Source organism: Dendropsophus ebraccatus, chromosome 5 (assembly GCF_027789765.1).
Source record: "Dendropsophus ebraccatus isolate aDenEbr1 chromosome 5, aDenEbr1.pat, whole genome shotgun sequence".
NCBI classification, from domain to species: domain Eukaryota; kingdom Metazoa; phylum Chordata; class Amphibia; order Anura; family Hylidae; genus Dendropsophus; species Dendropsophus ebraccatus.
In genome coordinates, this window is record NC_091458.1 from 122,983,218 (window position 1) to 122,995,967 (window position 12,750).

At 37.3% G+C, this 12,750-nt stretch overlaps 1 protein-coding gene and 1 long non-coding RNA gene across 4 annotated transcripts in view; one reads left to right on the forward strand and one right to left on the reverse strand.

Moving 5' to 3' along the window:
• AUTS2 (activator of transcription and developmental regulator AUTS2) overlaps window positions 1-12,750 on the forward strand; it is a 1,036,368-nt gene that overhangs the window by 64,485 nt on the left and 959,133 nt on the right. The window lies entirely within an intron of this gene.
• Window positions 10,402-12,750, reverse strand: part of LOC138793785 (uncharacterized) — a 38,475-nt gene continuing 36,126 nt past the window's right edge. The window contains exon 3 of the long non-coding RNA XR_011363350.1: window positions 10,402-10,462. This is a non-coding gene — a long non-coding RNA (uncharacterized lncRNA). The remainder of the gene's footprint in view (window positions 10,463-12,750) is intronic.

Here is a 12,750-nt window from a genome sequence, read left to right on the forward strand (position 1 = left end):
CTTTTTCAACTCTAGGTGATCACTAGAGATGAGCGAAGCGGGTTCGGGTTCGAGTCGATCCAAACCCGAACGTTCGGTATTTGATTAGCGGGGGCTGCTGAACTTGGATAAAGCTCTAAGGTTGTCTGGAAAACATGGATACAGCCAATGACTATATCCATGTTTTCCACATAGCCTTAGGGCTTTATCCAACTTCAGCAGCCACCGCTAATCAAATGCCGAAAGTTCGGATTCGGATGGACTCGAGCATATATTTATTTATTTATTTTTTTAGTGAAAAGGTATCCACACCCTTTTTTAGTTTCGAATGTTGCCAACATTATATATATATATATATATATATATATATATATATATATTTTTTTTTACGTTTACTTGTACAATAGGACTTGTTCACATTCTTGAAGCAGTTTTGCATTTTTTATTCTATTCTATAAAGTTTAAACTGGCAGTAGGTTTTAAACAGAAAAAGTTCAAGGTAGAATTGTATAATAATTCCTTCCCACTTAAGGAGCCAATATTGGCTATTATGTTTTTGTTAATTTAGTTTTTGAATTGTTAGTGAATTATTCAATTCATAGCATCTGTTTTATTTTTCCAATTTAATAAATAGTACATATAACTGAAGCAATCTCTCCTATGGCCTAAATTCACTAAATGTCATTGTTTTTATTATTTGTGTATTAGATTCATGGTCTGTCCTGAATTCTCATTGAATTCATCTAGAATTAGCTGGAAGGATTTCATTTTCTAACAAAACATTGAGTAAGTGAACTATAAACTATCATTGCAGTGCATTTGTCCAAGCAGAAGATGCCAAGGCAGTCATGTTCTGATTAAATCAGGATGGATACAGCAACTGGAACTCGCACTGAGTTAGGTACATAATAATGGCCTTAATAGTGTCTTAAATCCTATTAGATTTCCTCATCGTATTGAACTCAATCCACGTCTGCAAAAACTGCCTTGTTCTGTTTCACTGTCTGTAGCTGCAAGAATCAAAAGTATTTTTAATTTAAACCAATTAGAAATTAGGATGAACATCACTTTATTCGAATTGGAATATGGGCACATTTAGGTGTGGCTGTGCTCCAATTTGCCATAGCACACAATGTAAAGTATGGCCAGAAATCGTACTTTACACTGTGTGTACAGGCTATCTTGTACGGCCGCTGTTCACTGAATAGTGGCCGCACAAAATAGACCTGTCAGCTTTTTTTGCAGCCACAGAGAACCACGTCCATAGTGTATATAGTGTGTATACACAACGCCCTTAATTCCATACACTGTAATGTAATTGATCAATGACATTAAAAACGACTGTTGTTTAATGCCAAAATAAAGTGTGTGAACATGGCCTAGGTGTGGTTTTACATCTCAGTTTCAGGGAAGTGAATGGAGCTGAACAGTAATACCACACACAAGCTAAGGGCAGGTGTGGTGCTGTTTTTGCAAGAAAGTAGCTTTTTTTTTTTACCCTGGACACCCCTATTTAAGTCACTTACAAACATGAAAAAACAAGGCAAACCATTCCCAACAACCAGTTTATAATTATTTACCAAACAGCAAATTTACTGAACTATCCAGGGATTAAGTCTCTCCTCCTCCCCACCTTACCATGCCCTCCGCCCATTAGGTGAGCTAAGAATAAGCAAAGCCGTTCTTTTTCTGAGGCGCATCTTGATAAATTTCCCCAATAATTTTTTCCAATTTGCTCCAATTATCAGGAACATATCCTATTAGAAAAAAAATGGTTAAATAAATCAGTTAAGAGTTGAGAAGTCACAAAATGGAGTTCCTTAAGAATTCTGTGCTCTGTGGTCAATATCACCTTGATACGCTAAATTCATAAGTTCACTTATAACACTAAAGGTACTGCCATTCCCCAAACATGTGATTATGAAAATGTCCGCCTAATACATTACCATAAACTGCAAGTTGGATATAAAATATATGTCCTTGAAATAGAATCCATAATATTTTACTCTTTAAGTGAGTGATATTTAAGTAAATATTGTGAAGGCCGGTTAGCCAATTATCCTGCCTAATAATTATAATCACAGGCAAAGGTTAACGTAGATATTTTATCACTAGTATCATATCTGAACAAGAGGGAATTACATTTAGATGCTCCACTGCTACAGGAACTTAATAGTACCAATCAGCATATGCAAATTAGCTCTTTATGTTTGTAACATCAGAATACCAGATTTACATATTTACATATTTATGAAGACATTGCTGCTTTATTTATTGTAAGAAACAAGGTTTATTTTATGATTTACTTTTAAATGTAGTATACAAGTGTGACCCATACTGTTGTAGACAACTGTTCTCTGGATTTCATTAAATGGAAGCAAAGGAGCCATAGAAATGTGTATGTAATGTAAATAATAGTAGTAATAATAATAATAATAATAATAATAATAATAATAGTAGTAGTATATATTTCTATTATAGTTACCTAGATTTTTTTTTAGATTTTGCTTTTCTACTCTAAAATAAAGTAAAGTTTTTGCTCTTCATTATGTTTTATGGTCAGTCTTCTTTTTTTTACCACTGACTGTAAAGTGCATTGGACTCCCTCCATTAAGAGCTTTCCTGACCCTTTCTTTTATGTGTGATTCGCAGTAGAGATAAAGGCAACTCAAGTATGCTTGAGTCTGATTGTTCGGCATTTGAATACCGGTGGCTGAAGAAGTTAGATGCAGCCCTAGGGGGTCTGGGAAAACATGGATTCAGCCTGCATCCATGTTTCTCTAGACTCCCTAGGGGTGCATCCAATTTCGTCAGCCACCAGTTTTCAAATGCCAAACGATCGGACTCGGGCATTCTTTTGTTGGGCTCATCTCTAATTGGCAGCACTAATATCCAAACAGAAGGCCAATAGAGTTGTCATATTGCAGGGGAAGCTGTCAATAAAGAGAGCTCCCCAGAAGACCCAACATCTTTGACACATGTAGTGGTGGCAGTTGGGATTGGACAGCATGCAAGTTGCATGACCAAGACCTAAGGTGTGATTTCCCTCCCCAACATCTCTATGAGGCTATCAGCAGCTTAAAGTGAATGTACTATCAGGTACATTCGCTTTGTGCGTTGCACATGAATAGGACTGCAACGGAGCGGGGAAGCCGGTGCTGCAGCCTTTTTTTTTAATCGCAGCCTATGTTCTCACAGTGGTATTTGGCAGCCATCATTTTGGACGGATGGCATTTTGCCCTGGTACCTAGTGGGAACATAGCCTAAACTTCTGATTACCTTTAATTTCCATCACCACCAGCATCTTGCACTGTTTACAGCTAATGAAACAAGGGCACAGCAGCAAATGCTAAGTCTTAATATTGAAATTGCATGTGAGTATTGTGGTCAAAGATTGGCACGCACTCTGTGATATGTCATCCCTGTGAATGACATTTTTACAAGGTCAAATGCACTAACTCTAAACACAGCAAGTACTGGGGAACTGGACCTGCTCCATAAGAACAGTGGTTGTGGGAGCAAGAAGGGTATGTGCTTTTTTTTATTCCCCCCCCCCCCTGCCCCCACCACCAACACCAACACCACATCACCTAAGGCTTCACACTGTAAAAAACTAAAAAAGTAATAATAATAATAAAAAAAATACCCCTTTAACACTTCCCAGAAAACCTCTTTGAAATTTAAGTTGTTTTGAAAGAGAAGTTTTTGTAAGGAACATGATGGGAAAATAAGAAAGCTTACAAAATTTTGTAAAACCCTGTTCTGTTCGTGAAGTACTAAATGTTTAGTAAATGTGCCTGTGTCTGTTAAATACACACAGATGACTATTTTATATTATTGCTCCCAGGCATTTCTTGTATTTTTTATGTCTTTTAAGGTGAACTGTAGGAATTGTTTGCGTTATGAGAATAAAATATGAGTCTCAAACTACAAACCATTATCAAAGAGCAAATCTTTAGTATGTTACATAAGGAAACAATACTGGCATCCGATGATGTATCTCAAGAGTGTATTTTTTTTTTTACCATTTATAACATTAGCTTTAAGCTGAAAAAGGTAATTTTGAGTTTATTAAATATTCCATAAAGAAGCCATGCATTGCTTACTTTAGAACACAAATTTATCATAAAGCAGATCAGAAGGGTCATAATTTGAAATGTGTAGGGTACAGTCAGACTCACACTATTATAGTAATGTAAATGTCTTCAGCTTGTAGAAAATAATAGTCTTAATTTACTTGAAAAAAAAAAAGAACATAAAACCTTGTTGAACATATTACCCCTTAGATGGATTCTTATTTGCTCAGACTCTATTATACAGCTTTGTAGGATTATGCTTTATACAGAACCATAAGCGTTTTTAAATAGCACGTAAAGTATTTGCTTAGTGTCAACCTTTGTCAGGCAGACATTTTTTTTAAGGCTTATCTTTTTTTTAATAGTAGCTATGATAAAATGATTATTTTTGAGTGTTTTTGTTATTTTAGTCTAATGACACTTTTATTCATATGCTTATTACATATGGGTGCTTACAGCTATACCTTAATCCTAAACAGGCACTATCATTTAAAAACTCTTGATAAGTCCTAGAAACTTGGCAAAAGGTCTGGATGTTCAGAACCCCGCTATTTGTTAGAGCCAGGTGAAGCGCTCACTCCCTGGTTGGCTGCCATTTCTGTCTCTCTGTCAGAGAAAGTCTTCATTGTAAGGGCCATTATACACGGCCCGATATTAAGAAACAAGCGAACCTGTCAGTTCAGCGCTCACTTCCTCCTTATTCCCTGCTCTCTTTGTGTCCCATTACATGCACAGACATCTAGTGGGGAGGAGTGCAGGAGCAACGGGGAGCAGCGGGGGAGGCTGCCTGGATGATCCTGGCCCATAGAGGATTATTACATGGAGTGACGGCCAGCAGACCATCACTATCGTTGTCATTTTAACAGGTCATGTTTTAAGTCAACAGTCAGCCAACATTGTTGCCTTTTAACATGACCTATTTCATCAAACAATTATCATCTGGAACAGTGTAACAGGGCCCTAAGTCTCTGAAAATAATCTGCTGCAGTGAGATGTCGATTATAGAGCTTCTCCTGGCCCTACCTAATGATCAGTGCGGTATGAACACCCAGACCCCTACTAATCAAAACTTTTGATATGTCTCGACATGTTGGAGGTTTATTGAAGTGACAGGGGCTAACTTAAACATACATAAGACATGCTTGGCTACTGTTACAAACAACTCAACACTGCAGCCATTGGAGACAAAGATTGGTGATTGGTGGGGGTCAAAGTATTTTAAACATTTATTACCTGCTAATAGGTAACATTGAAACCACCACTTGAGTTATAAGCCATAACTATATTGATACAGTTTAGGTAAAAATAGTAACACAATTTGCAAATCATTCCACACAGCTCTCAAAGTAATGCTGGCACAAGAATAGTTTTTTGGGGCATTCATAGGTTGTTATTCAATTGTACTGTAACTGCACTCCTGCTAGAGGTTGTCATGAGCAATGCAAAAAGTTAATCCAAGGTTGTAAAGACCCTTGGACTCTGAAAGAGTGGCAATGAGTAAAGTCATGAACAGTTTGAAGGAAAATGTTCCTGCTTAAAGAGGACCTGTAAGCCTTATTACACACTTTTTTTTTGTTTTGTTTTTACAGTTCCTAATATAAACTAACAAAAAAGAAAAAGAGGCACTTACTTTGCTTTGCACTAGTAAAAAGTCCAGAGATAGTCAGCTGTGTGAGCAATCAGCAGTGGGTGGTGCACATGTGGCGGCTAAGCAAAGCAAAACAATCTGAACAAGTACTAAAGAGAAAATGAAGCCGCGGCAACTCACCAGTCTGCAGACTGGTGAGTTGCCGCGGCTTCATTTTCTCTTTAGTACTTGTACAGTTCCTAATATGCCTCTCAGTTCTCGAAAAAAGTTGGTTTATAGTTTCTCTGACATTTCAGAGTTGGGTGTGAACTTCATTTTATAAAAGAATATCAGGTGATGGGCATCAGAGATTGTGTATTAGGCATACATGCCCCTCAATGTAAAACATTCACACCCCTGACTGTGTAATCACATCCATTATCTGATATGTGCCCCTATTATTAAAAATAAGTTTATACCCATCTGACTATTAACCAAATTGTCAAACTATAAACCCAAATATCACTGGAATGGAAGGACATATCAAGAAACTATAAAAAAAAAAAACGTGTGCACTCAGCTCACCCTAGTCTATTTCATGATAGTAATATCTAATATCTTGGAGGTTGGCTACGGGTCCTCTTTAAAGCTTCATTATTACTAAATAGGCAATATAAGGGCCACAATGGTTTTGCTGAATTTGTCATGAAATAATTGATTCACTAGCTGATAGCCAGGTATTCATAAGAGTTGACCTCAATGCTATGAACCCCCTTGAAATGAATTGAATCAGTCTGTGGCAGACATGTCTTACCGCTCAACATTTGTCTTAATAAAATGTACTTGAATCTGAATCCCCAAAGCAATGTTTTGTTTTGTTTTTCTTAAAGAGTAAAGGTTGTTATAATATCAATTAACTTGAAATGTAATGTTTCCAATTGCATGAATGTTTGGCTGTTTGCATACTTTTGGCTATGTTTAGGAACAGTTGGTCTAACTAACTATGAGGATTAAAATTTACATTTATTCCAAAAATAGCTTGTTGTTAACATACAATTAAATGACAAATATACTGTCTTATTGCAGTGAAAGACAGCAAGTATGGCAACTTGACCAACTAGATACGAGGCAAAAGCAATACACTGCATTATGCCTAGTTCAGGAGTTTTTATGAAACAGGAATCTCTGTTCTAATATGTAAGTTTTCTATGTTTAAAAAAGAGAACCTCTAATCTAAATGTAACTGTTACTATTATAAAAGTACATGATTTCCTTAGTATATTTATAATGATACAGGCTGCCTTTTCATTCTGTATTTAATAATGCACCCAATCTTCCGTCCTAGCCTATACCCCCCTGTGCTGCCATCGTTTTGACTTCAGCACAGTCTATTGGTTTGTTCCAGCACTAATACTCAATGACCCCACTAAGATGGCAGTACCGGACGCTACAGCTCCGGAATTAGATTTGCAGTATTAGATTAATAGACTGCAAAGGCAGTCTGTATCATTATAAATACACTAAGGGAATCATGTACTTTTTTAATAGTGACAGTAATACACAGGATACTGTGTATTGACAGAGCGGCAGGAAAAGGATCATGGGATCCCATCAAGCCACTCTGCATGTCGGAACGTTCTGAGCTCACGCTGACTCTTATGAAAAGAACTGGCTCTAGCCTATAAAGTGAATTTCATAGATATTAAATGGACGCTCCCCAAAATATCATACTTAAAAAAAAATAAATAAATAACTAGTGACTAAAATAAATTTTAAAATAAAGTGACTAGTAATTAAATTAAAGAATACCCCCTTCCTTCCCCCCATGATTGGTTCTCTTTACTAATTACATTACAAGGGGCTATCTTGTCTGTTTCCTATCCTAAAGCCCTTTCAGTTTACCAATCTTATTTGCAGATATAAAAATGGGTGTTTTACTATCATCTGCCATGACCTGATGAAGAAGAAGATATTCTTTAAAACGTGTTGTCTGTCCAAATAATCAAGATTTTACCTTTTTGCCACCGTTCTGCGTTCTTAATATTTAATCACTGGTAATAGGACTCCCACAGGTGTGAACAGTATACTGTACATGAACCACCTTTTTCCTTCCTATACTGAGGATGCTCTCTTGAGTCTTCTTTGTATACATGTACACCCTGCATAAAATTTAAAACAAAGGATAGATTTTAAATAGGTGTCCCTAACCCATTACATACAAACTTCTCTAGGCAAGAAATATAAGAATATTTAGACTAGTAAAGAAGCAGATGGACTGTTTGTGTGGCAGCATGATTATTTTCACTGACATATTTAGCATTCATTAAGTCAATGGCAGAAAAAATATGTCTACACTTATTAAACCAATAACATTGGCACCAATCCAGATCTGCCCTACTGCATTCATTCTTTTATAACTGTTTTAATTAAAATGGCTTGGTATATAATTAACCTAAAAGCTTTAATTTCTGCAAAATTGTTGTACAAATGAGGCATTAATATTTTATATTAGGCATGCAAATATTTATGTTAATTTTAAGAACTGCCTGATGTAATGGAGCAAATAATGTTTTGGGAATTGTCTATTTTGTCACAACAAAATGTCTCCTCTTTCTCAAATATTAGGGGGGCTATAAAGTTAATTTATTTTTAGAGATGAGCGAACCGGGTTCGGGTTCGAGTCGATCCGAACCCGAACGTTCGGTATTTGATTAGCTGGGGCTGCTGAACTTGGATAAACTACCAAACAGACCTCCTTACAAGGAGGAAGTATTTGAGCCCACTACAGATATATTAAACAATAATAACGTTTATTTTAAGCAATTATTATGAACAGACATGATTAAAAACTATTTCATAAGATATACATACAAAAAGGAGGATTACAACAACCACCGACAAGATAAACACAAGGAAAGGGAAGCCACACGACACATGCATGAAAAACAAAGAAAATGTAAGGCTTGCTTTGACCAGTTAGTATACATTACAAAGTGCAAAAGTGCAACATGCAATACACAGTCATAACAAAGGCAAAGCATGCACATGTAATCCAATAGATAGCAAAGGTTAAATACGGTTTAATAATCCGAGGTGCTGAAGTAAATTCCAAAAGTGCAAAAAGTGCTTAGCATTAACTGACAGTCACCTCGGATAAAGACCAGAATCACAATGTCAACCATAAAATAGAGAACAAAATACAACCACCATGCATGTCTGCCGTGCGGCTCCCTTACCCACTGGAACACCCCAACGTCGTTTAGGTACACCCTTCGTCAGTTCAGCAGCCACCGCTAATCAAATGCCGAAAGTTCGGGTTCGGATGGACTCGAGCATGCTCGAGGTTCGCTCATCTCTATTTATTTTCCATAGCTTTTTTTGTGGTTGTTGTGGCTTTTTGTTAAACTCCAGCGATCCCACTTTTCTACGCTTCTCCTAGACCCAGATTCAGACTTTTACAAATATTTCCAGTTTTACGTCATAGCATCCGTTTGGGAAACTACATCTCCCAGCATATATTATATCTCAGAATCAACTGCCGGGTACCCACCCCTGTTTTGTAGTAACTGCCCACCACTGGCTCTACCTGCTTATATTTTGCAGAGTAAACACTGTATCTATCCTTTTATCTATCCAACAAATTCTCCACGGCACTTGAAAACTTATTGAGAAAAGGAGTTTTATTCAACCATATTCACACGTGTACAGCACAGCAAACAGGTTACGATGCGACATTACATCATTTCTATACTGCTAATAGTGGTATAGGACTAATAGTGGTATAGGACTGCCGAAACGTTGCATTGTAACCTGTTTGCTGTGCTGTACACGTGTGAATGTGGTTGAATAAAACTTTTCTCACCAAGTTTTCGAGTGCCATTTAGAATTAGTTGGATTTATATACATTGTGCCCTGGTAAGGATGCCTTCCACCGGCACTGGCAAGTCTAGGAAGTGTTACTTAATATTGACTTACTATCCTTTTATCTATCCATTTATAGATTAGATAGATTGATTAGTGAAAGAAAGATAAAACAACAGTCTCCTTTCCCCTATACTACTCAGAAGAAGTTGTTGTTCCCCTGCCCTTGGCTAGGTGAGTACTATGTATTGTCAATGGTAGGCAGGGTTAAAGATGAGATTTTACAGAAGAGACAGAGATCATGTGACCTCTGTCTCAGAAGGGAGGGGGAGGACACAGGAGTCAAGACAGAATGGACCAGGAAATGAAGATTTTCAACAGCTTCAGGCTGTGAGTCGGAATGCACTGCAGACAAATGGACCAATTCATTTAATAGAAACCTATTACAAACAAGCTTAAATTATGGAAGGGGCTTGAACAGGGGTTAATATTTTCTAACCTGAGTTCCCATTTAGGCTAGATATAGTCAAATAGCTGCTAGTTTTGTAACTAAAGTGAACAAGATCTTTGTAATCTTTGTTATGCGTATAAAAGGCTACAAATAAAGACATTATAGGGAGAAACATTCAAATAGGCCCTCCAGTATTGTACGATCGTACTATGGCAACATTTTATCCTGGAAAAGCAGATTCCCACTTCTGTATAAAAGAAATGTGGCACAACTCTGACTGGTTCCGAGTATGTTCACACCCTCACTGAGCCACTGGCAGCCTAGGTGGGTGGCAGACAGAGGGTGTTTGAACCTGACATATCACTTCTTTAAACATGTTTCTCCCGCTCTCTTTGAAGTCAATGGAAGCAGGGTTATGGACAGTTAGATATGTTGTTTTCATGTTCAAAACAGCGCATGTTAACTTACTGTCAGATGTCTGCTTACATTGCTTTGATTTTGAAGAAGTAAGCCTTATGTAGCTTCACACTGCAAACAACAAACGGAAATAGTTTGTAAATCATCTGGGCTTTTTAAGTCACCCTCATTCTATAGCAGATGTATAGATTACCTAAATTATACATATATGCTATAGCTGCAAACACAATTACTTGTTTGTGTTAATTTAGGATAGATTAAAGATCAGGCGGCACTCACCAAGTCCATGAACGGTCATTGATTGTGAGTACTAACACCGATCAGCAAACCACAGAGATATATAGCATGCAGGGGCGCCTCACAGGCGACTATCCGTTTCATGCAACTAGCGCTTCCACTGACAACTAGCTCTTCAAGCCATTGGAAGCGCTAGTTGCACAAAACGGGCTGTCGCCTTTGGAACACCCCTGCATGCTGTATGTCTCTGTGGTTTGCTCATCTGTGTTTGTACTCACAATAAATGACCATTCATGGACATGGTGAGTGCCGTCTGATCTTTAATCTCCGCTATATTATCGGCAACTTCATGGGACAGAACACCAACACGGTCACCCAATCTAAGTCCTACTGAATTGGCTGCTATTTACACTCCTTTGCACATCACGCTATTCAAAGCCATGATATAGGGAACTTTGCCGGGTTCTTGTTTTCATTCATTGTTGGTTGTGTTCATTTAGGTTACATTTTGTTGCGTTTTGAGTTTGTTGAGTTTGAGTAGTTATTGTAGCAAAAAAATATATCTTCATTATCTCAATATATTCTAAATTACGAGGTATGGAGCCTGAGCTGCAGCTGTTGTTATATTCCAACAAAGGTTCAGGTCAATGTCATGTAAGCAGCTCTCTTTCCAGGAACCAACTGAGATAATAGAAGATAAGTATGTGTTTTTGTTGATAAACAGTAGCTTATTACTAGTGGAAATGTAGTCAAGGACACTGTTTAGAGGGAAAAAATAATGTTTATTGCTACAGCAGCAATATGTTTAAATCCGATATACTTTACTACTGTATATCAGATATGCTTCTCTGTGATGATGTTAGTTTTGTGGGAAAATTAAATCATATATTGGATCTTGAGTGCTTTCATGTCAACATAAATGGGCTGTCACTGATGAAAGTCCATCTCAGAAGTGGTGGCGGGGGCATTTAGTGGGGGGGGGGCACAGATATGCTACAGGAGGACCCTGGGGGACCATGGTGAAGTAATAATAGGTTAATATGTTGTTTATTATGTTTGCATATAAGGGCAGAAATATATAATTTTTTTTATAGGTCCAGAGTACTCCTTTACACTCGCTTTACAGTCGCTTTACAGTTGCTGGGCCAGGCAGTCTGCCTCCAACTCCAAACAAGCTGGCAAATCCTAATAATCTTATCACTATACATTTATGCTTCAACTACTTAATAGTTTGAAAAGTTGTTTATGCAAAACTGTTACTGTTTGGCTGTATTTCTGCTCCTTCAACTGTGTGAAAATCGAACTAGGTCAGGGGGAATTCCCAATCTCTTTATGCACCTAAGAACATTTCCAATAAATTGTACCAAGGTATACTTTAATAAGTCGAGAAGTAATTGGAACATAAAGTATATTAGAAAGTTTAAGAACTTTTCATCACACAATTGTTAGGCACTAATACGTTTTATAAGTCTTATAGGCACAAAATTGCATGCCAAGCAAAGACTGATTCATTGCACTTCCTCTGGCTGGGTGATGAGGAAGATGAAGTGCAATCTGTACACAAAACGGTCATCACTAAGCATGCACCTGCATATCATCCTTCCCTAATGTGTGTCTCTGTATACATGGAATAAAGTGAAGTTCTACTAGAGATATTTGGTGAGTGCCAACCTCTTTTTCTACTAACGAGTTATGTTGTTAACTGTTCTATTATTCGGTTAAAAATTCAAGATATTCACATTTGAATGGAGCAACAACCAGTGGCAGGATGCATTAACTAGGTTGCAAGTCCACCAAATATGAAGGTAAGACCCCCTAATGTAGTCTATATCTCCTGCATGTGTCAGACACTATGAGGAAAATCTTGGGTAGCTAGCCTGAACATCTGTGCCATCTTGAAATGATTTTGTAACTATTTCCTAATGCTAACCGGCTAATGATAATTTATGAGTCAATTAAAGCATTATAGTTTTCTCAAGCTCTGTACAAGTCCGGCACAGGTCTGTTTCCAATTGTTTCAGATAGATAGTGTTATCAGTAAAGCCTGGAACATCACTCACCATCCCATAGACCACAGAAATGGTATGTGTTTGGGGAAAGAATTGATTACATAGTCATTTAAAGGTTGTCAAAGCTCTGTGCATTTGACCTTGGTTGTGTAA